Source organism: Pristiophorus japonicus, chromosome 18, assembly GCF_044704955.1.
Source record: "Pristiophorus japonicus isolate sPriJap1 chromosome 18, sPriJap1.hap1, whole genome shotgun sequence".
NCBI lineage: Eukaryota > Metazoa > Chordata > Chondrichthyes > Pristiophoridae > Pristiophorus > Pristiophorus japonicus.
The window spans coordinates 96,478,470-96,504,735 of NC_091994.1; the positions used below are offsets into that span (position 1 = coordinate 96,478,470).

The 26,266-nt window shown below is 46.8% G+C and overlaps 1 protein-coding gene and 1 long non-coding RNA gene across 2 annotated transcripts in view; one reads left to right on the forward strand and one right to left on the reverse strand.

Annotated features, from left to right (window-relative positions):
• camta1a (calmodulin binding transcription activator 1a) overlaps positions 1 to 26,266 on the forward strand; it is a 1,521,665-nt gene that overhangs the window by 403,420 nt on the left and 1,091,979 nt on the right. The gene's annotated exons all lie outside the window — the stretch shown is intronic.
• The window catches only part of LOC139228921 (uncharacterized), a 98,021-nt gene continuing 77,733 nt past the window's right edge, over positions 5,979 to 26,266 (reverse strand). Inside the window, exon 3 of the long non-coding RNA XR_011587641.1 lies at positions 5,979 to 7,046. This is a non-coding gene — a long non-coding RNA (uncharacterized lncRNA). The remainder of the gene's footprint in view (positions 7,047 to 26,266) is intronic.

Consider the following 26,266-nt stretch of genomic DNA (forward strand, 5'->3'; position numbering starts at 1 on the left):
CTTTGACTAAGCTTTTGGTCATCTGAGGCCAGCAGTAGTGACACAACTGATCTCCGTATTGAGCTCAGATAACATAGTGATTGAGCCCAGGACCATCCTGATCTGTCCAGCTCATTACCACACCATGTGGCACACTTAACAACTGAATCATTGGGAGTGAGAGCCTTAGTTAGAAGGAAGATGGGCCTCCATTGATCGTCAACCTGAGAACCATTTAAAGTGTACAAGAAATTCGCCAATACTGAATTCTTTTCTCATTTTCAAAAAGTATATATTTTATTGAAAACTTAAATAAAAACCCAAGATCCACCATGCTGGATCGAGTAGGATACAAGATGAAGTATTGATGGAGGTCTTTAAGTTTATGAACGGGTTTGATAAGGTAAACGTAGAGAAGATGTTTTCATTTGCGGTGAGACCAGAACTAGGGGCCATAAATATAAGATCGTCACCAATAAATCCAATCGGGAATTCAGAAGCAACTTCTTTACCCAGTAAGTGGTTAGAATGTGGAACTTGCTACCACAAGGAGCAGTTAAGGCGAATAGCATTGATGTATTTAAGGAGAAGCTAGACAAACACATGAGTGAGAAGGGAATAGAAAGATATGTTGATGGGATTCGATGAAGAGGGGTGGGAGGAGGCTCGTGTGGAGCATAAACACCGGCATGGACCTGTTGGGCTGAATAACCTGTTTCTGTGCTGTAAATACTATGTAATACCTTGCAAATCAAAGAATAAAGGTTAGGCGATGTCAAGATCGGGTTTATGATTGTCGCATAGAAGGAAGGCTGAGGGAGGGCAGGAATTCCATCGTTTGGAGGTCCTAGGAAAGAGTGAGCTGGATCAGTCTTGATTTTAGCACAGTGAGGATGTAGGGAGGAGGACAAATGTATACAATAGGTGACTTCAGCCCGTTTTGTTTCTGTTTGCTCCCCCATTTCATGTAGCTGCGTTTGCTTGAGGCCCTCGCCAATCTACAGCTGGGCTCTGAAGGAGCGCAGATATTGCCTGGGTTGCCCCCACCTTCTGTCCTATTCTCGGGTCACTGCCTCTAATCCCAGGGCCCCTTCTTTCTCCGAAGGCCAGCCGAAGTCACGAAATGCCATCAGCTTCCTTCAAACAGAACTGGAGGAAGATACTGAGAGAACATTGTTTAATTTGTAATATACTGAGGCTTAGCTTTGTGGAACAAAGTAATCTTGTTTGTTTTTCATTGTAGTGCTGCATTGCTTTGTTCTGAACAATCGCACTGTTCAATCGGCAGAAAGGCAGCTTGTTCTTTTCCCTTCCTCTCCAGAAGGTGCTGACTTTTGCAGTATGGTTTCATGGGCACTCTCTGTTTACTGGTACCTTCCTTTTGTGGACGTTCTTCATTGTGTGATGCTGGACAGTCAAATATTAACAAGAAGGACATTAAGGGGTATGGTAGTGTAGTGGTTAGGTTACTGGACTAGTGATCCAGAGACGTGAGTTCAAATCCCACCATGGCAGCTGGAGGAATTTTAATTGAATAAATCTGGAATTAAAAAGCTATTGTCAGTAATGGTGAAACTATCAGACTGTCATAAAAATCCAACTGGTTCACTGATATCCTTTAGGGAAGGAAATCTGCCGTTCTTACCTGATCTGGCCGATATGTGACTCCAGACCCACAGCAATGTCCTCTGAAATAGCCTAGCAAGCCACTCAGTTGTACCAAACTGCCACGATGAAGTCAGCATTGTGGCAGTACCTTCACTACATGGACTGCAGCGATTCAAGAAGGTGGTTCACCACCACCTTCTCAAGGGTAATTAGGGATGGGCAATAAATGCCGGCCTGATCAGTGATGCCCACATCCAATGATTAAATGTTTTTAAAAAAAACATTTAGCCCGGTCCTGCCCTCACCCTGCTCCACGTGCAGGAGTCACTGGATCATATTCAAGAAGCCTGCTGATTTTTCTCCTTACTAATACCTCAGCTCAGATTCTGGTTCTACTGCTGTGGATAAGGTGAAACAGAATGCCGTGGTCTATATTTGAGAGTCCCTTTCGAATTCTAAAAACAACAATCATATCATCTCTCAACCTTCCCTTCTCCAATGTGAACATACTCAATTTACATAATCGCTCCTCATAATTCAATCCCTCCATCCCCTCAATTGTTCTTGCACCTTTTGTGAATGGCCAGTCTTGTTATCAATCATGACATTTTCCATAGGTCTGTATAGTGGGAACTCTAGTATGATACCTTGTGTCTCCTGGCCTTGGAATGATGGGTCTGGGACTAGCTCAGTGCTCGGGCTTGTCACATTGGCTCAAGTCTGCAATGGAAAACATTGCTGGAGGACAGAAACTGCTATTTTATAGAAATGTTTTATCATTTTCTTGTAAACAGCTTTTTTTTTGTCTTTATAATGTTACAAACCGTAATACTGCTCCAAATGCTTCAACAGTAGAGAGAGCAAGATATTTGGAGATTCTTTTAGTTGCAATTTTTTTTGACTCTATGTGCTTGATATGCTGTTTTTATCTGTCCTTTGTAGTTCCTCATTTATCCATGCACTTACCTCGTATTTGATTCGTACATCAGGTGCCTGCTCAATTCTGAGTTGCTGCTTCTTTATGAATGCAACATTTTGAGCCAATTGGATGCAAATGTGACAACAATTTGAATGTAAAAATATGATGCTTGTGATATGATCAATGTGATGAGATATTATTGGGGTACATATGCAATTGTGTGGCACAGGCTCAGTGGACCATTTAACCTGTCCATTATTGTCCGTGTTGTCAGATCATACGGAGGCAGAAAGCACGTGCCAGTAAGTCTACAAGTAAAGGGATAATTCAGAAATATGATGATCCTGGTTGCCTTCGGGTCCAGGGACTTTCGTGTGAAAACCAATGAATTAATTTAAGCATTGTCTATGTGTTTTATATTCAAATATTTTTCAGTATTTGTCTAATTCCAATAGGCTCTAATGTGGCTCCTAAAACACGGATTCACACTGGATGCCTGACAAATTCAAATAGCTCCATGGATGTAGAGTCCATTGGCATACAAAATGTATATTGACATATTTCTGTATTTGATCAAGTACCAAGTAACCAGGGAGAGAGTTAGAGGGTGTCATTTAATTTTGGGGTTGATGACATTCACAAATGATTTGAGCTTTGTTTTTTCAGTTTAGTGATCCCCGGATCCCTGATTGAATTGCAGCTTCTGGTAACGGCCAGTAATTGTACAATCTACTCACACACAGAGGATACAGTAACTGTGCGTGGTGAATTACAAGCAGCCTGTCCAGGCTTGGCTAAACAATTGGATGACACCATAAACCATGGGACTGAGGTGTGAACCCTTTTTGGATCCTGAGAGCAAGTCACTGCCTAAATCCCCTGGCACCTATTTTAAGGGGGGGGGGGGAGCTGAGGCCAACAGGGCAGGACTCCACCGAAAGAGAACAGGAGATGAGGCTTCAATTATTAAATTTTTCAATTCATTCTCATTAGCTGCAAAGGAAATATCAAAACTCCAAAGCCAAAATATCGCCCTCCTCTCCCACAGCCACTCTGCCCCTCTATCCTAACCTGTCCGTTATTGATTTGGATAAACTACCCCAGGCTGTGTACCAGGACGGTTCATTTAAATGACCATTTTTATTTATGTGACTGCTTCTTTTCCTGTCCGAGTTCACCTCTCCACTCCTTGCATTAAGATATTGCCTAACGGCTCCAGAGAACTCACCCAAGTACCTATTCTTCATGTGTGAGTCTCGATAGTGAGTGTCGGCAGACTAATCGTCCTTGGGGGCATCACAGCCGAGTCTGATCCTGGACACCGAGCGCACACACCTTCCAGCAGGGAGTCTATTGCTAGCCGGGGGGAGAGCGGGTGCAGAGCCCAACTGCTGCCGCGGGTGAGACCAGCTAGCTCAGATAGCTTGAATCTTCGACGTTCCTGGTCTGCGTGGCTCAGTTGTTTAACCCGGTGAGCCTGCGGAACAGCCCCCAAGATTGTCCTTATCAGCAACAAAATGCCACGATGTGTGTCATGGAACTATTTCAACAGCAGACATCAGTATTGTGGACTTTTTTGCCCCTATCCCCCATTTTCAAGTTGACTGTTGAGCGTCAGGGAGTGGAGTTCCCTTTACTTCCTACCCGGTCTCATCAGTCCCTTCCTGGTCATGCACAGCAGCCGTGTTGGGAGCTTTACCTACACCATGCTGGAGCTGCACTTCAACCCTACTCAAACTCCAAAAGAGCGCCTTCTGTTTCCATTGCCCCTCCTCTCCCCTCCCCTTCCATTGCCCCTACTCTGACCCCTCACCTTCCATTGCCCCTACTCTGACCCCTCCCCTTCCATTGTCTCTACTCTCCCTCCCTCCCTCTTCCATTGCCCCTACTCTCTCTCTCCCTCCCCCATTGCCCCTACTCTCTCTCTCCCTCTCCCATTGCCCCTACTCTCTCTCTCCCTCTCCCATTGCCCCTACTCTCTCTCTCCCTCTCCCATTGCCCCTACTCTCTCTCTCCCTCTCCCATTGCCCCTACTCTCTCTCTCCCTCCCCCATTGTCCCTACTCTCTCTCTCACTCTCCCATTGCCACTCCTCCTCTCTCTCCTCCCCTCCCATTGCCCCTCCTCTCTCTCCTCCCCTCCCATTGCCTCTACTCCCTCTCCCATTGCCCCTCTCCTCTCCCCTCCCCACCCATTGCCCCTCCTCTCTCCTCCCCTCCCCTTCCATTGCCCCTACTCTGACCCTTCCCCTTCCATTGCCCCTACTCTCTCTCTCCCTCCCTCTTCCATTGCCCCTACTCTCTCCCTCTCCCATTGTCCCTGCTCTCTCTCCTGTCCTTCCATTGCCCCTACTCCCTCTCCCCCTCCCATTGCCCCACTCTCTTCCCCCCTCCCATTGCCCCACTCTCTCTCTCTCTCTCTCCGCTCCCATTGCCCCACTCTCTCTCCCTACTCCCATTGCCCCTCCTCTCTCTCCCCCTTCCATTGCCTCTACTCTGCCTCCTCCCCTCCCATTGCCCCTACTCTCTCTCCTCCCGTCTCTTCCCCCCCCCCCCCCCTCCCATTACTCCTACCTTCTCTCCTCCCAATCTCTCGGTTCCTGGTTGCTGAATTAGTAGTAAACTAAGTTGAATTTGCGAACAGTTCTGTGCTGGGTTGCTTGTGTCAACTAGGACCAAGCGTTTGGACCCCTTTGTGTTAATCAAAGATAGGACAGGACGATCAGCGTGATGAGCTGGATGTTCCAAGAGTTGAGATGCCCTGTGTCACCCACAAGCTTTGATCACTTGATTAGAAGCTTTAAATTCACAGTCTTCGACCAGGACTTCAGCACAGAGACAGCTGGATACAGAGATGATCCTTTTCTAGTTAATTCCAAAGTTACTCTTCCTTAAGAAATGCTCCTAGGTTCTATTATGTTCTGCCATCTCCCATTCTAAAGGCACCGCTTCTTCCTGGGATATGGTTCAGCGGGAACTGACATCCCTGCAGTACCTCGCCCAAGTGACTTACCTTCCTGCACGAGCCTGGTGCATAACAACTGAGCTTGATCCTGTTATTATCTGAGACCCACACGTGCATGTTTCAGCAGGGGGTCATTGGGTAGTGATCAAGAATGGCTGATGGTCGAACTCTGCCCCAATTGCAGCATCCCTACTGATGTCCTGGCTACGATCAACTAACCCAGGACAGACCAGGGAATCGCCCTGGAACCCTTCATGACCCAATCCAACACTGGGAAATCTTTGCACCCATTTAGTTATTGGAGAACTTGTTATTTGAAACATAGCGATGTGTATAGTGTGGTGGCACAACTCACCTTGAGGTGGGAGGTCACAGGATTATACTTCGCATTCCACACACTGGCAAGAAGGCATGTATTTCAGAAAATCAGCAATATTACCTCAGCAACATGAATATGGTGAGAGCAGCAATATTTATTACAATATTAACAGTGTAAAAATGGATGGATAATGTGCTAGTGCATAGCAATTCGTTTCTGACAGAAGTGAAACAGTGTTTGATTTATGTACTCACTGCAAAACTTGCTGAAGTATCACAGCGAAAAGAAAAGAAGGAATTCACTTGAGTGCCAGCTTGCTATCCTCATTTTGCACAGTTTCCCTGATGTTTTTTTATTCGTTCACGGGATGTGTGCATCGCTGGCAAGGCCAGCATTTATTGCCCATCTCTAATTGCCCCTGAGAAGATGGTGGTGAACTGCCTTCTTGAACCGCTGCAGTCCGTGAGGTGAAGATGCTCCCACTGTACTGTTAGGGATGGAGTTGCAGGATCTTGACCCAGTGACGATGAAGGAACGGTGATATATTTCCAAATCAGGGTGGTGTGTGACTTGGAGGGGAACGTGAAGGTGGTGGTGTTCCCATGCACCTGATGCCCTTGTCCTTCTAGGTGGTAGAGGTCACGGGTTTGGGAGGTGCGATCGAAGAAGCCGTGGCGAGTTGCTGTTTTAGTGGGTAAGTGCACCGATTGGTGTGGTACTGAGCTATGCAGGTCACAAGGTTGTATGTACCCTTCTTTGTGGCTGGGTGAGCTGATCTCAGCCGAGGCAGCTATTGGGATGTTACAATTTGCCTCAGTGCCCTTGCACTGGGGAGGAGGGAAATGATCCCCATCCAGTGGTGCCCTTACCAAAGAGTGTGTGAATGTGTAGACATTGGGTGAGAATCGGACTGGGCTCCCCCTGCCCCCCAGCATTGTTGAACCTTTCCCCACTCACTGTCCAGGGTCACATGTGAAGAATGGGCCTTTGGCTGGGCTGTCAGAGGGCTGTTTGTGCCCATTGAGCTGTTCTGAGCAAGAGTCAGCACCTTCAAGGCAGGAGAGGTCAAAATAAATTGGAGAAAAAATATTGTGTAGGCGGATCAATACTGGGGCACCAGAAGCTTTCACAGTCCACTCCATTCCCTGGTAGTTGGGACTTCACACACATCAGAAAGGAACCCGCTTGGATCTCCGTTTTTTTCTTTAAATCCCTTTGAGCTTTCTCTTGTGCCTTCACGTCACCTACAGCTTCATATCTACAGGATAAAAATAGCTTTCAGCAAACATTTAGACACGGATATTTTACAGTATGAAAGTCTCAACTGAAAAGAAATCTCAATTATTGGTTGTGGGCCTGGAAATATTTTGTCACGTTGTCAAAATTTATTTTCACCAGCATGGCCAAATTTATTGCCCATTCCTAGTTGCCCTGAGAAGGTGGTGGTGGGCCTTCTCCTTGAACCAATGCAGTTCTTGTGCTTCTTACCAATTCTTTTTGGACCATTAGCATTCTCTGTCAACCATGTGGTGTGGCCTAGAGTCCTATATAGGCCAGACCAGGAGGTCATTGATGGACATGAGTGAACCAGTCAGGTTTCTCAGTCCAGCATGTCTCAGTTTCGAGTGCCAGCCCTCATCCATGCCTTTGTTACCTCTAGACTTGACTACTCCAACGCTGGCTGTCCTCCCACACTCTACCCTACATAAACTAGAGATGATCCAAAACTTGGCAGCCCGTGTCCTAACTCGCACCAAGTCACGCTCACCCATCACCCCTGTGCTCGCTGACCTACATTGGCTCCCGGTTAAGCAACAGCTTGATTTCAAAATTCTCATCTTTATTTTCAAATCCCTCCATGGCCTCGACCCTCCCTATCTCTGTAATTTCCTCCAGCTACACAAACCCCCCCCCCCCACCCCCCGAGATACCTGCGCTTCTCTACTTCTGACCTCGAGTACCCTGATTATAATCACTCAACCATTGGTCGCCGTTCCTTCAGCTGTCTAGGCCTTAAGCTCTGGAACTCCCTGCCTAAACCTCTCTGCCTCTCTACCTCTCTTTCCTCCTTAAAACATATCTCTTTGACCAAACCTTCGTTAATTTCTATTTATGTGGCTCGGTGTCAAAATTTTTATCGAAGTACCTTGGGATGTTTCACTACGTTAAAGGTGCTATATAAATACAAGTTGTTGTTTGTTACCATAATGGGATTTGAACTCACAGCTTCTAAGGTTGCTAGTCCAGTACTGTAACCACTATACCATCATATTGCATGTATGCATGCCTTCATTAATGCATTATCACTTAGCGCTGCTTCTATGTATGGGCAGCTGACACCCACACTCATCCAGGAAAATTAGAGAAATGAGTGAATAAATGTATTAATAAAAATTAATAAAGATGTCAGATCTGACACCTCTGTGTAGGTTAATATAATCATCTCTGCATGTGTGAAAGCTAAGGTATTCCTCAATCAGTTAAAACAGTCGGGAGTTGAGCCATACAGAAGGTCTCAGTTTCCCAGTCTATGCTGCGTTAGCTGAGGACAGCAGGAGAGACACCACCGTTCTTGCTTTCTCTCCGATCTCACTTATCCAGTGACTCCTGTTGTGTGTGTGTGTGTAGACCCTGGATGAAGACAAGATTGGGCTCAACTGCTGAAGTCAGTTGTGGTGTCCACTGTGCCAGCCCAGCTGAGATCAGATACCTCAGCACAGATCATGGGTGGAACCTGGGCTGTGCATTCACCAACTCAGTCACCAGTTGTGAATGCTACTCTTGATGAGGCCATACCCCAAGTATTTGTGAAAGTATCTTTGGTTTCTTCCCTTTGGAAAGAAAGAACTTGCATTGACTTAGTGCCTTAACACATCCTCAGGACTTTCCCTTTCAATGTACAGGTTGAACCTCCCTTATCCGGAACCCTCGGGACCTGGCCTGTTCTGGATAAGGGATTTTTCTGGTTGAGGGGTGGTCACGTTAAATTGGATGGTATAGGTAATGAGCAAGGGGATATCGGGGCTGGCTGGCTTGGGGCTGGGACTGCAGCAGAGAGATCATGGGCGGGTGGTGGGTTGGATTGCGGGGTCAGGCCAGTGATTGTGAGAGTCGGCAGCGAGGAAGACTTCAATTTGTTCATGTCGGAGTTCTGCGAATGCACCATCCGGTGTCCGGGAATGGTTCTGGACGGGGGTAGTTCTGGATAAGGGTGGTTCAACCTGTACTACTTATAATGTGCACTGACTGTTCCTATGTCGGCAAACATTGCAGCCAATATGCATAAAGTAAGGTGCCACAAACAGTAAGTGAAGTGAATAAGCAGTTACTGCCTTTCTGATGGAGAAGAATGTTGGCCAGGACATTAGAATTCCTGGATCTTCTTGGAATAATTCCTCAGAACTGCAGCGAGGCATCACACTAGATTTTGTGCTCAAATCCAGGAATAGAGCTTGAACTTACAACCTTCTGACTCAGAGATATGAGTGCTACCAGGAGCTGCCACTTCAGATTAATCCTCTCTTTCTGGGAGTAAATGTAATATGGATGGAATCAGGGATCTTGGCGGAGAGTCACAAGGGGATGGCAAGTCAGTACGATGGATTAAATGCAGCAGTTTACAGAGAGGGAAAAGCATATGATTGCAATCTTTAGTCAGAGTTTAGGACTGGATCATAGCAACAAAGGAAGAGAAGACCATTCAGCCCCTTAAACTTGTTGCACCATTCAATTAGATCATGACTGAGCTATATCTTAACTCCATCTACCCACCTTGGTGCTATATCCCTTAAAAGTTTCACCCAACAAAAATCTATCGATCTTAATTTTGCAAATTTTTCAAAGTCTGTGCTGCATCCCTGATGACTGTGTGTGTAGGAATTGTATCCAGCTGCAGCTCCTGTTAGACCGCATGACGGCACTGGAGCTGCGGATGGATTCACTCTGGAGCATGTGCGATGCTGAGGATGTCGGGGATAGCACATTTAGTGAGTTGTTCACACCGCAGGTAAAGGTTACAAAGGCAGATAGGGAACGGGTGACCATCAGGCAGAATAGGAGTAGGAAAGTAGTGTAGGAGTCCCCTGCGGTCACCTCCCTCCAAAACTGATATACCGCTTTGGATATTGTTGGGGGAGATGGCTTACCAGGGGAAGGCAGCAGCAGCCAAGTTCATGGCACCGTGGGTGGCTCTGCTGCACAGAAGGGCAGGAAAAAGAATGGGAGAGCAATAGTGGTAGGGGATTCTATTGTAAGGGGGATAGATAAGCGTTTCTGCGGTCGCAACCGAGACGCCAGGATGGTATGTTGCCTCCCTGGTGCAAGGGTCAAGGATGTCTCGGAGCGGCTGCAGGGCATTCTGGAGGGGGAGGGTGAACAGCCAGTTGTCGTGGTGCATATAGGTACCACCGATATAGGTAAAAAGCAGGATGAGGTCCTACAAGCTGAATTTAGGGAGCTAGGAGTTAAATTTAAAAAGTAGGACCTCAAAGGTAGTAATCTCAGGATTGCTACCAGTGCCACATGCTCGTCAGAGTAGAAATAGCAGGATAGCTAAGATGAATACGTGGCTTGAGGAGTGGTGCAAGAGGGAGGGATTCAAATTGCTGGGACATTGGAACCGGTTCTGGGGAGGTGGGACCAGTACAAACTGGATGATCTGCACTTGGGCAGGACCGGAACCAATGTCCCAGGGGGAGTGTTTGCTAGTGGTGTTGGGGAGGGGTTAAGCTAATATGGCAGGGGGATGGGAACCTATGCAGGGAGACAGAGGGAAATAAAATGGGGGCAGAAGCAAAAGATAGAAAGGAGAATAGTAAAAGTGGAGGGCAGAGAAACCCAAGGCAAAAATCAAAAAGGGCCACATTACATCAAAATTCTAAAGGGACAGAGAGTGTTAAAAAGACAAGCCTGAAGGCTCTGTGCCTCAATGCGAGGAATATTCATAATAAGGTGGATGAATTAACTGCGCAGGTAGCTATTAACAATTATGATATAATTGGGATTACGGAGACATGGCTCCAGAGTGACCAAGGTTGGGAACTCAACATCCAGGGGTATTCAACATTCAGGAAGGATAGACAGAAAGGAAAAGGAGGTGGGGTAGCGTTGCTGGTTAAAGAGGGAATTAACGAAATAGTAAGAAAGAACATTAGCTTGGATGATGTGGAATCTGTATGGGTAGAGCTGCGGAATACCAAAGGACAGAAAACGCTAGTGGGAGTTGTGTACAGACCACCAAACAGTAGTAGTGAGGTTGGGGATGGCATCAAACAAGAAATTAGGGATGCGTGTAATAAAGGTACAGCAGTTATCATGGGCGACTTTAATCTACATATAGATTGGGCTAACCAAACTGGTAGCACTGAGGTGGAGGAGGATTTCCTGAAGTGTATTAGGGATGGCTTCCTAGACCAATATGTCAAGGAACCAACTAGAAAGCTGGCCATCCTAGACTGGGTGTTGTGTAATGAGAGAGGACTAATGAATCTTGTTGTGCGAGGCCTCTTGGAGAAGAGTGACCATAATATGGTAGAATTATTTAATAAGATGGAGAATGACGGTGTTAATTCAGAGACTAGGGGCCTGAATTTAAGGAAAGGTAACTTCGACGGTATGAGATGTGAATTGGCTAGGATAGACTGGCAAATGATACTTCAAGGGTTGACAGTGGATAGGCAATGGCAGACATTTAGAGATTACCTGGATGAACTTCAACAATTGTACATCCCTGTCTGGAGTAAAAATAAAACTGGGAAGGTAGCTCAACCGTGGCTAACAAGGGAAATTAGGCATAGTGTTAAATCCAAGGAAGAGGCATATAAATTGGCCAGAAAAAGCAGCAAACCTGAGGACTGGGAGAAATTTAGAATTCAGCAGAGCAGGACAAAGGGTCTAATTAGGAGGGGGGAAATAGAGTATGAGGAGAAGCTTGCAGGGAACATAAAAACTGACTGCAAAAGCTTCTCTAGATATGGGAAGAGAAAAAGATTAGTGAAGACCAATGTAGGTCCTTTGCAGTCAGAATCAGGTGAATTTATAATGGGGTACAAAGAAATGGCAGACTAATTGAACAAATACTTTGGTTCTGTCTTCACTGAGGAAGACACAAATAAACTTCCGGAAATACTAGGGGACTGAAGGTCTAGCGAGAAGGAGAAACTGAAGGAAATCCTTATTAGTCAGGAAATTGTGTTAGGGAAATTGATGGGATTGAAGGCCGATAAATCCCCATGGCCTGATAGGCTGCATCCAGAGTACTTAAGGAAGTGACCCTAGAAATAGTGGATGCATTGGTGATCATTTTCCAACATTCTATTGACTCTGGATCAGTTCCTATGGATTGGAGGGTAGCTAATGTAACATCACTTTTTTAAAAAGGAGGGAGAGAGGAAACAGGGAATTATAGACCGGTTAGCCTGACATCGATGGTGGGGAAAATGTTGGAATCAATTATTAAAGATGAAATAGCAGCGCATTTGGAAAGCAGTGACAGGAGCGGTCCAAGTCAGCATGGATTTATGAAAGGGAAATCATGCTTGACAAATCTTCTGGAATTTTTTGAGGATGTAACTAGTAGTGTGGACAAGGGAGAACCAGTGGATGTGGTGTATTTGGACTTTCAAAAGACTTTTGACAAGGTCCCACACAAGAGATTGGTGTGCAAAATTAAAGCACATGGTATTGGGGGTGATGTATTGACGTGGATAGAGAATTGGTTGGCAGACAGGAAGCAGAGAGTCGGGATAAACGGGTCCTTTTCAGAATGGCAGGCAGTGACCAGTGGGGCGCCACATGGTTCAGTGCTGGGACCCCAGCTATTTACAATATACATCAATGATTTAGATGAAGGAATTGAATGTAATATCTCCAAGTTTGCAGATGACACTAAGCTGGGTGGTGGTGTGAGCTGTGAGGAGGATGCTAAGAGGCTGCAGGGTGACTTGGACAGGTTAGGTGAGTGGGCAAATGCATGGCAGATGCAGTATAATGTGGATAAATGTGAGGTTATCCACTTTGGTGGAAAAACAGGAAGACTATTATCTGAATGGTGACAGATTAGGAAAAGGGGAGGTGCACTGGGACCTGTGTGTCCTGGTACATCAGTCATTGAAATTTGGCATGCAGGTACAATAGGTGGTGAAGAAGGCAAATGGCATGTCGGCCTTTATAGCGAGAGGATTTGAGTATAGGAGCAGGGAGGTCTTACTGCAGTTGTACAGAGCCTTGGTGAGGCCACACCTGGAATATTGTGTTCAGTTTTGGTCTCCTAATCTGAGGAAGGACATTCTTGCTATTGAGGGAGTATAGCGAAGGTTCACCAGATTGATTCCCAGGATGGCAGGACTGACATATGAGGAGAGGCTGGATCAACTGGGCTTGTAGCCACTGGAGTTTAGAACAATGATAGGGGATCTCAAGAAACATATAAAATTCTGACGGGATTGGACAGGTTAGAGGCAGGAAGAATGCTCCCGTTGCTGGGGAGTTCCAGAACCAGGGGTCACAGTCTAAGAATAAGGGGTAAGCCATTTAGGCCCGAGATGAGGAGAAACTTCTTCACTCAAAGAGTGGTTAACCTGTGGAATTCTCTACTGCAGAAAGTTGTTGAGGCCAGTTCGTTAGATATATTCAAAAGGGAGTTAGATATGTCCCTTACGGCCAAAGGAATCAAGGGGTATGGAGAGAAAGCAGGAAAAGGGTACTGAGGTTGAATGATCAGCCATGATCTTATTGAATGACGGTGCAGGCTCGAGGGGCCGAATGGCCTGCACCTGCACCTAATTTCTATGGGCCCAAGTTTCCACATGATTTGCGCCTGATTTTTAGGAGCAACTGGTGGAGAACGGACTATCTTAGAAATCGCAATTCTCCACATTTTTTTTTCTGCAGTTCTAGTCAGGTAGAACAGTTCTACTTTGGAACAGAATTTTTTCTTCGAAAGGGGGCGTGTCCGGCCACTGACGCCTGATTTCAAAGTTTCCACAGTGAAAACGTACTCCAAACTAACTTAGAATGGAGCAAGTGAAGATTTTTGTAGAACTGAAAAAACCTGTTCTACACATTAAAAAATCAGGCGCAGGTTACAAATTAGGTGTCCAGAACGAGGTGGGGGGGAAGGGAAGTCATTAAATTCTACAATAAATCCTTATTTATACTTCTTCAAATATTATACAAATAAATCCAACCTGAATAAACATTTATAAGCAAAGAAAAGATTAAATAAACCATCTTCCTACCTGTGTGAAAGTACTTCAGTCAGCTCAGCGATGTGGCGTTGTTCCCGCGAACTGGAGGGAGGGAGGGAGGGAGGGGCAGGCAGCAAGCAGCCTTCCACTTGAGGTGGAAGCCTTACAGTCAGCTCAGCGTCGTTCCCGCGAACGGGAGGGAGGGAGGGGCAGGCAGGCAGTAACCAGGCAGCAAGCAGCCTTCCACTTGAGGTGGAAGCCTTACAGTCAGCTCAGCGTCGTTCCCGCGAACGGGAGGGAGGGAGGGAGGGGCAGTAAGCAGGAAGCCTCAGTGCTGATGGCAATGTGCTTTTATTAAAAAAATGTTCAAAAATTAAACAGCTTCAAAGAACTACAAAAATGGCCGAGTGCCAATTTTCCTTCAAACTGCGCGTGCGCGAATGCTCCAATGCGCACGCGCAGCGTTGCCGGCAGGAAAAAAAATAATTTAAATAGTACCCGCCCCTTCCCACTTACAAAATCGGTGCGAGTGTAGGCTCCGCCCCCCTGGGCGCCGCGCCAAACAGACAAGGAGATGCAGGGCGCTCCAGAATCGCGCGTTTTTTTTTCTGGCGCCGTTTTAGGCGCGAAAAACGGGCGCCCAGCTCGGAGGGGCGCCCGTTTTTTATCGTGTGGAAACTTGGGCCCTATGTTTCTGTGTTTCTATTAGCCTCAGCAGCTTTTTGGGGGAAGAGTTCCAGATTTCCACTCGCCTTTGTGTGAAGAATTCTACCCTCTATAAACTTGAGCTCATCCAAAACTCTGCTGCCTGTGTCCTAACTTTCACCAAGTCCCGCTCACCCATCACCCCTGTGCTCGCTGACCTACATTTGCTCCCAATTAAGCAACGCCTCAATTTCAAAATTCTCATCCTTGTTTTCAAATCCCTCCATAGCATCGCCCCTCCATATTTCTGTATTACCTCCTCCAGCCCAAAAAGCCTTTGCGATATCTGCGCTGCTCCAATTCTGGTCTCTTGTGCAATCCTGATTTTAATCACTCCACCATTGGTGGCTGTGCCTTCAGCTGCCGAGGCACTGGAATTCCCTCCCTAAATTTCTCTACCTGTCTTTCCATCTTTAGGTGCTCCTTAAAACCTACCTCTTTGACCAAGCTTTTGGTTATCTGCCCTAATAGCTCCTTATATGGCTCAGTGTCAAATTTTGTTTGATAATACTCCTTTTAAGTGTCTTGAGTCGTTTTACTAAATTAAAGACTATGTATAAATACAAGTTGTTGTTGCTGACATCACCCCTGAACTCTAATTTTAAATTTTTGCCCCCTTATTCTGGATTCCGCCACCGGAGGAAATAGTTGCTCTCTGTCTATCCTATCAACTCCGTTAATCATCTTAAACACCTCAATTTGATCACTCCTTAATCTTCTACACTCTAGGGACCACAAGCCGAGCCTGTGCAACTCGCACAATTTAAGCCTTTTCACAGCTTTGAGTCCTGAGATTGGCTAACGTTAGAAATCCATCAAACCTTCATCAGGTTCTGATGAAAGGTCACCGACCTGAAACGTTAACTCTGTCTTTCTCTCTCTCCACAGCTGCTGTCCGATAGGCTGAGTGTTTCCTGTATTCTCGGTTTTTATTTCAAATCTCCAGCCTCTGCAATATTTTGCTTTTGTATCAGGTGGCTATATCAGTTTATAAAACGGTGGGGGGGTGGAGGGACATTTAAAATAGGAAGACATTTTGATGTCCCGGTTACATTATCGAAATTTCTGCCAATGCACTCACAAAACTGTCAGGACTAAAACCAGACAGATGGTACCCGTCTCCTCTCTGCCTGAAAATTAGCCGTCAATTCTCATTCTGCAGCGATATTTTCATGCATCTGCTCTTCCTCAGTTTTTATATTTAACAAAACTCCTGTTTGCCACTTCAAGGCCATTTGTGACAGAGTGCTCTAAACTGCCTCATCAGATTCCATACATGTGCCCACGTTAATCCTCGGAACCTGCAGGCATGGGTGGGGAGCTCCATCACAGTTGGAACCCAAAACCGTATCGGAAAGCACCATACAGATTTCAAAAAGGGCCTGGGCACGGCAAAACCATGAAGCTCCCGTTGGAACTCACTGTTTAAAGTGCGTGTAAATAACATCCATCTTATGAAATAAAGCCTTCATTGCTTTGTCCATAGCTTTTAAAGCTTGCCTTTCTAAAAAAAATCATTACCCACCATTTATAAACGTGGGTCGTTAAAATGTTCGAGGATGGAGAATACCATCTACAAGATTTTGAACACGGGACACTTTTTAAATATGCACATATCGCAGGGACAATTTACACTGACATTTCCCCCTCTATGTTCGATTCTAAATTCAGGATTATTTTTCTCCATCTTACGGCGTCACATTTTCTGCCATTTTTATTTTACAGGCACGGCAAATACTAGTGAGGATCATGATCAGGAGTGGGAGCTCTCTCTGATCATTCTCCTCCTCAGCCCAAATGCCCTCCTCCAACGTTCCCGATCGGTATAACCTCTCGGTTCCGGTAGCACTCTAGACACCTAGTTGGACACCTTGGCTCAGTGGGTAGCTCACTCACTTCCGAATCAGAAGATTGTGGGTTTGCATCTCACTCCAGAGACTCGAGTACATACTCCAGGCTGGCGCTCCCAGTGCAGTACTGAGGGAGTGCCGTCTTTCAGATGAGACGTTAAACCGAGGCCCCGTCTGCTCTCTCAGACGGATGTAAAAGATCCCTTGCCACTATTTCAAAGAAGAGCAGTCCGGAGTCCTGGTCAATATTTATCCTTCAACCAACATCACTAAACAGATTATATGGTCAATTATCACATTGTTGCTTGTGCTTAAATTGACTGCTGTGTTTCCCGCATTATAACACTTCAAAAGTGCTTCATTGGCTGCAAAGCGCTTTGGGACGTCATGAGGTCATGAAAGGTGCGATGTATTAAAAAAAACTTAGCACAGTTTTTTGGGGGTTGAGCTTTCCTGGCTCAGCCACTCACACAGTGAACCTGCCAAGCCATTGCAGCAGTAACTCCTGTGTCTTCCAGGTCCCTCCGACACCCTGTACCCAAATTGGCAGTCTGTGTCATGATCCTGGATAACTGGCAGCCGGAAGTGAGAGAATTCTCTCTCATCCTTCTTAGTGAGGAAGCGCCCATGGTGCTTTCTCAGAGGGTTGCCAACCAGCAGGCTGCCTAGCAGACAGTCTGGTTTTTGAGAGTATCGCTTAGAAGTGTCTAAAATGTGAACTGGATGGCAGACATCTGATTTTCAAATAGTTCATTTTCTCCCCCCCCACATGTACTTCTGTGTTCTCATGACAGGGTGAATGAAATTGGTGATTAAGGTTTTTGTAAAATAGATCACGGAGATCATTAAAGTAACAGCAAATGCTAATGTTATTCCAGGTATCAGGAATTTAAGTTATGAGGAAAGATTAAGGCGACCTAATTAAAGTTATCAAGACCATGAATGGAACCAACTAAATTGATCCAGGCAAACTGCGAGCTGTAGAGAAAAGTAAGAATTGCGGGGGAGATTGTGACTGACGCCGCATTCCCCTCTGGGGGGGGGGGCGGGGGGGGGGAGAAGGTTGAGACTGACGGCCCATTTCCCTCTGGGGGGGGCGGGGGGGGGGGGGAAGGTTGAGACTGACGGCCCATTCCCCTCTGGGGGGGGCGGGGGGGGGGGGAAGGTTGAGACTGACGGCCCATTCCCCTCTGGGGGGGGCGGGGGGGGGGGGAAGGTTGAGACTGACGGCCCATTTCCCTCTGGGGGGGCGGGGGGGGGGGGAAGGTTGAGACTGACGGCCCATTCCCCTCTGGGGGGGGCGGGGGGGGGGGGAAGGTTGAGACTGACGGCCCATTCCCCTCTGGAGGGGGCGGGGGGGGGGGGGAAGGTTGAGACTGACGGCCCATTTCCCTCTGGGGGGGGCGGGGGGGGGGGGAAGGTTGAGACTGACGGCCCATTCCCCTCTGGGGGGGGCGGGGGGGGGGGGAAGGTTGAGACTGACGGCCCATTCCCCTCTGGGGGGGGCGGGGGGGGGGGGAAGGTTGAGACTGACGGCCCATTCCCCTCTGGGGGGGGCGGGGGGGGGGGGAAGGTTGAGACTGACGGCCCATTCCCCTCTGGGGGGGGCGGGGGGGGGGGGAAGGTTGAGACTGACGGCCCATTCCCCTCTGGGGGGGGCGGGGGGGGGGGAAATGTTGTGACTGACGGCCCATTTCCCTCTGGGGGGGGGAAGGTTGTGAATGACGGACTTACTTATTCCTAATTTGAGCTCGTGCCCCCCTCACAGAGTGGAATGGAGTGTCAGTCACAACCTTTCCCCCTCAGAGGAAAATGGGCCATCAGTCACAACCTCCCCCCTCCCAGAGGGGAATCAAATTGTGTAATGAATTATCTTGGAAAGACATTGACGTAAATGGTTTAATTGGGGATAGGAGACAATTCGACATATTTCTAGAGGGAAGAGCTTGAGGGACAGGGTGTGAAAGCAGGTAGGAGGGATTTAAGGATTTGGAAGGAAGGAGGGGGTTGTGGGATAGGGTAGGATGGTGGTGAGGAGGGGTGAGGGATACGGTAGGATGGTGGTGAGGAGGGATGATGGATAGGGTAGGATGCTGGTGAGGGATAGGGGAGGATGGTGGTGAGGAGGGATGAGGAATAGGGTAGGATGGTGGTGAGGAGGGATGAGGGATAGGGTAGGATGCTGGTGAGGAGGGGTGAGGGATAGGGGAGGATGGTGGTGAGGTGGGGCACAGTGCGATGGCGGGCAGGAGGCGACACTGAATTGTTTCTCATAATAACTTTTTCCTATTCTTAAAATATTCTTATGTTCTAACATCTGTTCCATCGTCCAATGTTTGAAATGAGTTAGATTTGTATGTAAATTGGAGGCGGGTTTCACTGCGATATGAATGAAACTTAGGCCAGCGTGTAGAAGTGCTGAAGTGACATTGTGAACAAATTGAGATTGCTGCCCATTCTCAAGAGGGAGAGCGAGCAGATGGACTGGATGGTTTTGCTTACCGTGGTGTGACCAGGCCTACAAATATTCTTGGCCAGCTACCAAGTCCCATGAATAGGCAGCCAGTCACCAATAAGACCACTTGATTTCTTTTTCCAACTTCTCTCCATCTGCTCCTGTTGCTGTGGAGGCAGTTCCACAGGTGCTCTTGTACCTGACATCAATCAGCCTTCTTCATGTGTTAGCCTGGACAGTGGGGTCTAAATTCAAACTACCTGCACCCTGCAACAATGACCAATTTAGCAGGGCTAAGGCCCTTGCCTGATCTCCACGGGTGATCAGGCCACTGTTCGTTTGGGCAGGGCCTTTTTTTTTTAAGGCCACTGCCTGAAATGAGACGCCTGTATCCATTTCAGACCCTGACTCCTTAATTTGTTCAGACTTAGAAGATCGTGGGTTCAAGTTCTACTCCAAAGACTTGAGCACAAAATCCCGGCTGACACTTCCAGTGCAGTACTGAGGGAGTGCTACACGGTCAGAGGTGCCGTCTTTCGGATGAAACGTTAAATCAAGGCCCCATCTGCCCCCTCAGGCGGATGTAAAAGATCCCATGGTACTATTTTGAAGAAGAGCAGGAGAGTTATCTCCGGTGTTCTGGGCAATATTTATCTCTCAATCAACAAAACAAAAACAGATTATCCCGGTTATTATCACGGTGCTGTTTGTGGGAGCTTGCTCTGCGCAAATTGGCTGTCGCATTTCTGACATTACATCCGTGACTACACTTCAAAAGTATTTCATTGACTGTAATGTGCTTGGGATGTCCTGAGGTCGTGAAAGACGCTATAGAAATGCAAGTCTGTCTTTCTTTTTACTTACGATGCGTAAGCTACGATAAGTACTTCCGGGTCGTGAGCGGCCTGACCAGCGGTCCTTCATGGGACTTTCTGAAATGTAGGTTTTTGTAGAGTCGTAAGGAGCAGTAGTGATGTTCTGGGGTCCACAAAACAACTGTGGGCTGCTGTTGGCTCATCTTTGGCTGCTCCCCCACCGCCCCCCCGCCCCTTCCCGCACTGCATTCCCAGACTTACCCGTGGGCCTCAGGGCCGGTCGATATTGGTTAGGCCCCGATAAGCGAGATGTGGGGGGCAATCGGGCATCCAGACACAGCTCGCCTGATTGACGCTCGCTGCTAGCCTGAATTATGATGATGTTCTGGTGTGTCATCTCTGCGCACCGCCAGACACGCGCCCATTTTGGGACGCTGGTAAATCTAGGCCGGTGACTTTGGATAGGCTACTTAACCATGGCAGACATCTCAGTTGAGGCAAGTCATCTTCATCTATCGACTGCACACTGGGGAATGCTGGTTCATTCTCCTAACACCATCCCCTCGCTCACTAAGAGGCAACGAGGGCAGGTGTAGCGATGCAACTAAGGTCACAAGTCAAGTACCAAATCTTGGCCACTTGGATGAATACCACATTGAAAACCCAACAGAGCCTTCTGGAAAACTGTGAATTGGGTCTGTACCTCTTGATAAGAAAGGAAGATCTTGCACGTCTTCAAGGTGTACCAAAAGACTTCATATTTAATTCCCTTCAAGTTATTATTTAGGCAAACGTGGCAATCAATCTGTGCGCAGCACAATCCCACAGGCAGCAAACGAAAGAATGATCAGTTAATCTATTTTTGTGGTGTTGACTGAGGGAGGAATGTTGGCCAGGGCACTGGGAGAGCTCACCTTCTTTTCAAAGCCATGGAATCTATTCCATCCAGTTGAGAGGGCAGACAGGGCCTCGATTTAATGTCTCAACAGAAAGACAGCACCTCCGACAGTGCAGCGCTCCCTCAGTAGTGTCCTGGAGTGCGACGCTAGATTATGAGCTCAAATCTCTGGCGTGGTACTTGTCCTTCTGGCTCTGAAACGGGCATGCTGTCACTGAGCCATGGCTGCTCTGTGATTTCTGGAATCCAACCAATCTTAACAAAAGGGATTTGGTGGGCAAAACCAACCCTGGCACTCAGCGTTGGCATAACTCAGGGCACCCCCAATGGCATGGCTTCACGGTCTTTCAAATACACTTTCAAATATACAACATTGCAGGAAGAAAATAAATGACAATGTGACCCTAGGACAGTAGAGAATTGAGATCATTCAAGCTCCTTGTCTGTATAATTGGATCAGCAGCCACTCAATTGCTTATAATGCCAACATGCGATGCTATGCAATTAAGCAGGAGGCACTATGTATGACAAATAAAATAATCATGGGATTGAATTTTCTTTCCCAGTGTGCGACTGAGGTTAAAGACATAAGTGACTGCTGCAACCCTGCACAATCGGGTCCAAGTGTATTGTAAAAAAAAATGTAACCAGCTGCGGTTAAGGAAAGATAACCATTAATCTTCAGCTTTCTTACAGCCTCCTAATGAAGCCCCTGACCGTGGCACTCTGCAAGTTGGTGCAAATTTACCAACTGCCTTTGGCAGCTACAGTGGGTGTGAGAGTGACTGTGCCAAAAGAATATTCTCAAGCGCTTTGCCCGATTGATGTCAAGCGGCTCTGTCCCAGTGAGCAAGTCGAGTGGCATCAAGATACCTGTCCTCTTCCCCCTCCCCCACCTCCAAGCACGCAATTCATTTCTGGATAATAAGCTTCCATTAATAGGAAGCCTTTCTGCCCGTGAACGAGCAGTTATTCAGTTATTCTAACTATTCAACGTACCAGCATCTCTGATTTTCATTGCTCCATCATTGGCTCCTCTGCCTTCAGCCGCCTAGGCCCGAAGCTCTTGAATTCCCTCCCTAAACCTCTCTATCTCTCTCTCTTCCTTTAAGACACTCTTTAAAACCTACCCTTCACCTACAATTTTCCCTGTAAGCTGCGCTTTGTTCTGGGCAGGCCTGTTTCTTTCAATGCGCTGTCCCTTTAAGTTTCTGCCCACGATATAAAAGCTGGTGAGTGACCTGTGTGGTACCTTTCCAATTAGGCTGCGCAGCTTAGAGGGTTCTGATGAAGGGACATCGACCCGAAACGTTAACTCTGCTTCCTCTCCACAGATGCTGCCTGACCCGCTGAGATTTCCAGCATTTTCTGTTTTTATATTCGAGAGAACATTGTACACCTGTCCTAATATCGCTTTATGTGGCTCGGCGTCAAATTATAATCGCTCCTATAAAGCGCCTTGGGATGTTTTACTGCATTAAAGGCACGATATAAATGCAAGTGGCTGTGGTTCCGCGTCATTAATCGGACGCAGAGACGAATCCTCAGGATGTTTTATGGCCTGTTCTGAATGCTGAGAGTAACATTCCATTTGTATTGCAGAATCAGTTCCGCAATATCAACAGAAAGTCCAGGTTCCAAATCTGCCCATCTCTCCGGCAGGGATTTTGAGACTGGGGGCAGTCAAATCGGTGGCACAGTGTCTGAGACCCTGCTGTTCTTCAAATCTGAGCTGCTAAATACGCTGCGTTCCCTCTTGAAGCCGATCGGAGTGTCTGACTTGCAGACACCACCAGGCATTTGGCCAGGAGTTCAATTCTGGTGGCAATCAAACTCAAAGGGCTGAATTCCAAAGGCCCCTCACAGCCAGGGGAAATGTGTGGGAGTGGGACATAAATCCATTTCATGGCCACAGGGGCTGATCAGCGATACCCACTCTGACAGCAGGATTGCCAGCCCTCCAGATTTGTCCTGGAGTCTCCAGGAATTAAAGATGAATCTCCTGGACACTGCTGTGACTAAAACACGAGAAAATTCACAGGGACAATAAATTTTTAAAAAATGTAATTGAAAACTTAAGTTATAAAAATATTTGAGATGTGGGGAAAATAGCTGTTCAACTGAGTGGGCTAGTTGGAGGCAGGAGATCATGTCGAAACCCCCAGGAATATATCCAGTCAGAGTTGGCAACCCTACCTGATGGAGGCCCAGAGTGTTGGAGCTATGTCGCACTGCTCGGATGCAGCAGAGCTGGCCTAGAAAGGGCTTCAAGGAAATAATGCAACTGAACTCCTCAGCTCAGGGATCAAATACCTTTTCCCTGAAGCATTTTGAGGCCTTGACGAGGCCCGTTAGGATGCCTATGTCTGCTATCAGCAGGTGTGGGCTTTGCTGAGTCTATCGGACGGCATATTGGGTAAAGCAATGCCCCAAACTTCCCCCTTTGATGTTGGGAGATACGCCCTCACCGCCCCCCACGCACAGGAATTTCCCAGCCTCCTCTCAATTGGATGCAATCCTGACAGAACAGAGTTCCATCTCATTTACCGATTGCTACCCCACCCCCCCACCCACACCTTCGGCAGTTCCACCGGCGATTCACACCAGCCCTGCCGTGGCTCAATGGATAGCATTCTCACCTCTCAGATACAAGGTCATGGGTTCAAGCCCCACTCCAGAGACTTAAGCACAAAATTTATAGGCTGACATTCCCAGTGCTGCACTGAGGGAGTACTGCACTGTTGGAAGTACTGTCTTTCGGACATTAAACCGAGGCTTCGTCTGCCTCCACAGGTGGACGTAAAAGATCCCATGGCACTATTTCGAAGAACAGCAGGGGACTTCTCCCCGCTGTCCTAGCCAATATTTATCCCTCAATCAACATCACCAAAAAAATGATTATCTGTTTGTGGGAACTTGCTGCCATTTTTCCAATACAAAAGTGACTACATTTCAAAAGCACTTTGGGACGTCCTGGGGGCTGTGAAATGCAAGACTATATAAATGCAAGTCTTTCTTTTTTCAGAGTGGAATTTCAGGCCCAAGTTCTCCAACCTTCTCCCATCCTCCACCCATCACGGTCATGTATATGTGCCAGTATTGGCCAATCACACAATGTGTTCAAACTGTACCACACTAGTTATCTGAAGCCCCAGTAAAAGTTTCTACTTGTGTTTGTATTTCTTACACAGTCAATTTGAATTTCTCAAGCCTGGTGGTTTGGAAGCGTCTATACTCAGGCCTTCCAACTTGGTGGAAAAATTTTCAGTCCATCTTAATTGGCAAAAAAGCCAGAGGGGGGAGATGAGAAGAATTTTCTTCAATCAGTGAGTTATGATGATCTGGAATGCATTGGCTGAAAGGGCAGTGGAAGCAGATTCAATAATAACGTACAAAAAGGAATTCGTAGATATATACTTAATGAGGAAAAATGCGTAGGACCATGGAGAAAGAGCAGGAGGGTGGGGGTGGGATGAAATGGATAGCTCGTTCAAAGAGCCAGCACAAGCACGATGGGTCGTATGGCCTTTTTGCGTGTGGTATAATTCTCTACGATTTGTAGGAGTGTCTGGGGGAGTGTTTGTTGAGTAGTGTGCTGGTTACTGGCTCAGTATTTGGACTAGTTGCTGTGTATGTTGGTCTGTGAGCCTGCATGGTACGTAACTGAGTGACCGATGAAGACCAAAGAGATTGAAGAGTCCATAAAGCTAAAAACATTTACAGCACAGAAGGAGGCCATTCAGCCCATTGTCTCTGTGACGGCTCATTCCTAGATCAATTCATAACTGATCCCAATACTCTCTAGCCCTGTATCTTCCTCTGCTTCAATACTTATCTACTCTTCCCTTAAAAGTAAAATGGTCTCTGCTTCTTCTACTTAACGTGGCAAAGCCTACAATGTGCCAACAACCCTCTGTAGAAAGAACATTCTCTGAACTCTGTGCCAATTTTAAATCGATGACTCCATGTCACTATCCCCTCACCACAGGAAATAGTCCTTCTCTATCTGCACTATCAAAACCCTTCATAATTTTAAAATTCTCTATTAAATGTCCTCTTGGCCTTCTGTACTCCAGTGGAAACAGTACCAATATCTCAAGTCTCTCCTGAGAACTATAATTCTTCATCCCTGGCATTGCCCCTGGTTAATCTACACTCAACATTCTCTATAGCTTTAATGTTTTTTCTATAATGGGGCCCCAAAACTATTCACAGTATGTTAATATGGTCAAACCCTTGCCTTGTACAAACTTATCAGCAACAATAACTTTAATTTACATAGCAGCATTAATGTAGTAAAGCATCCCTAGGCACTTCAATAGGAGCATTATCAAGCAAAATTTGACATCGAGCCACATAAGAAGTTATTAGACCAGATGGCCAGAGAAGACCAAGAGTTTGGTCAAAGGGGTAGATCTTAAGGAGCATCTTGAGCAGTAGAGAGACATAGAGTTTTAGTGAGGGAATTTCAGAACTTTGGACCTAGGCAGCTGAAGGCACGGCCGTCAATGGTGGAGCGATTAAAATTGGCGATGCATAAGAGGCCAGAACTGGAGGAGGGCAGAGATCTCGGCAGGTTACATGGCTGGAGGCAGTTACAGAGATAGAGGGGTGAGGCCAAGGAAGGATTTGATAACAAAGATGAGAATTTTTAAATTGAGGCATTGTTGGACCGGGAGCTAATGTAGGTCAGTGAGCACCGGGGTGATGGGTGAACGGGACTTGGGACCGATTTAGGACACAGGGAGCAGAGTTTTGGATGAGCAAGTTTATGTAGGGTGGAAGATGGGAGGCCAGCCAGAAGAGTACTGTAATAGTCAAGCCTAGAGGTAACAAAGGCATGCAGGAGGGTTTTCGTAACAGATGAACTGAGGTGGGGCGGAGTCGGGCGATGTTACGGAAATGGAAGTAGGTGGTCTCAGTGATGGAGCAGAGATGGGGTCTGAAGCTCATCTCGGGCCAAATACGACATCGAGGTTGAGAACGGGCTGGTTCAGCCTCAGAAATTGCCAGGGAGAGGGATGGAGTTTGTGGCAGGGACAAAGACAATGGCATTGGTTTTCCCAATATTTAGCTGAAGGAAATTTCTGCTCATCCAGTACTGGATATTGGACAAGCAGTATGACAAATTAGAGACAGTGAGGGGTTGATACCATCACCTCTTTACTATTGTAGTCTCTGCCTCGAGGTATAAAATCCAAAATGCAATTGCTCCAGTCTTATGCATTCATGATTTCATGAAATGATGTATTTTCTCTCGAGTACTCTATTCCTTCACCACCTTTCCATCGAGTTTATATTCCCATTCCTCATTTTCCTCCCAAAATGCATCACCTTACAATTCCCAACATTTAATTTCATTTGCCGCCTATCTGACCATTCTGCTAGTCCTCCTGAGGTATTTTATTGTCCTTCTCGCTGTTTGCCAAACCCCCTACTTTTATATTGTTAGATAGTTTCAATATTGTTCTCCTGATGTCCAAGTCCAAAGTGGCCCCATCATTGACCCTGGGCTTATACCATTTCCAACCCTTCCCAAATCCAAGCAGCATCCATTGACTCTAACCTT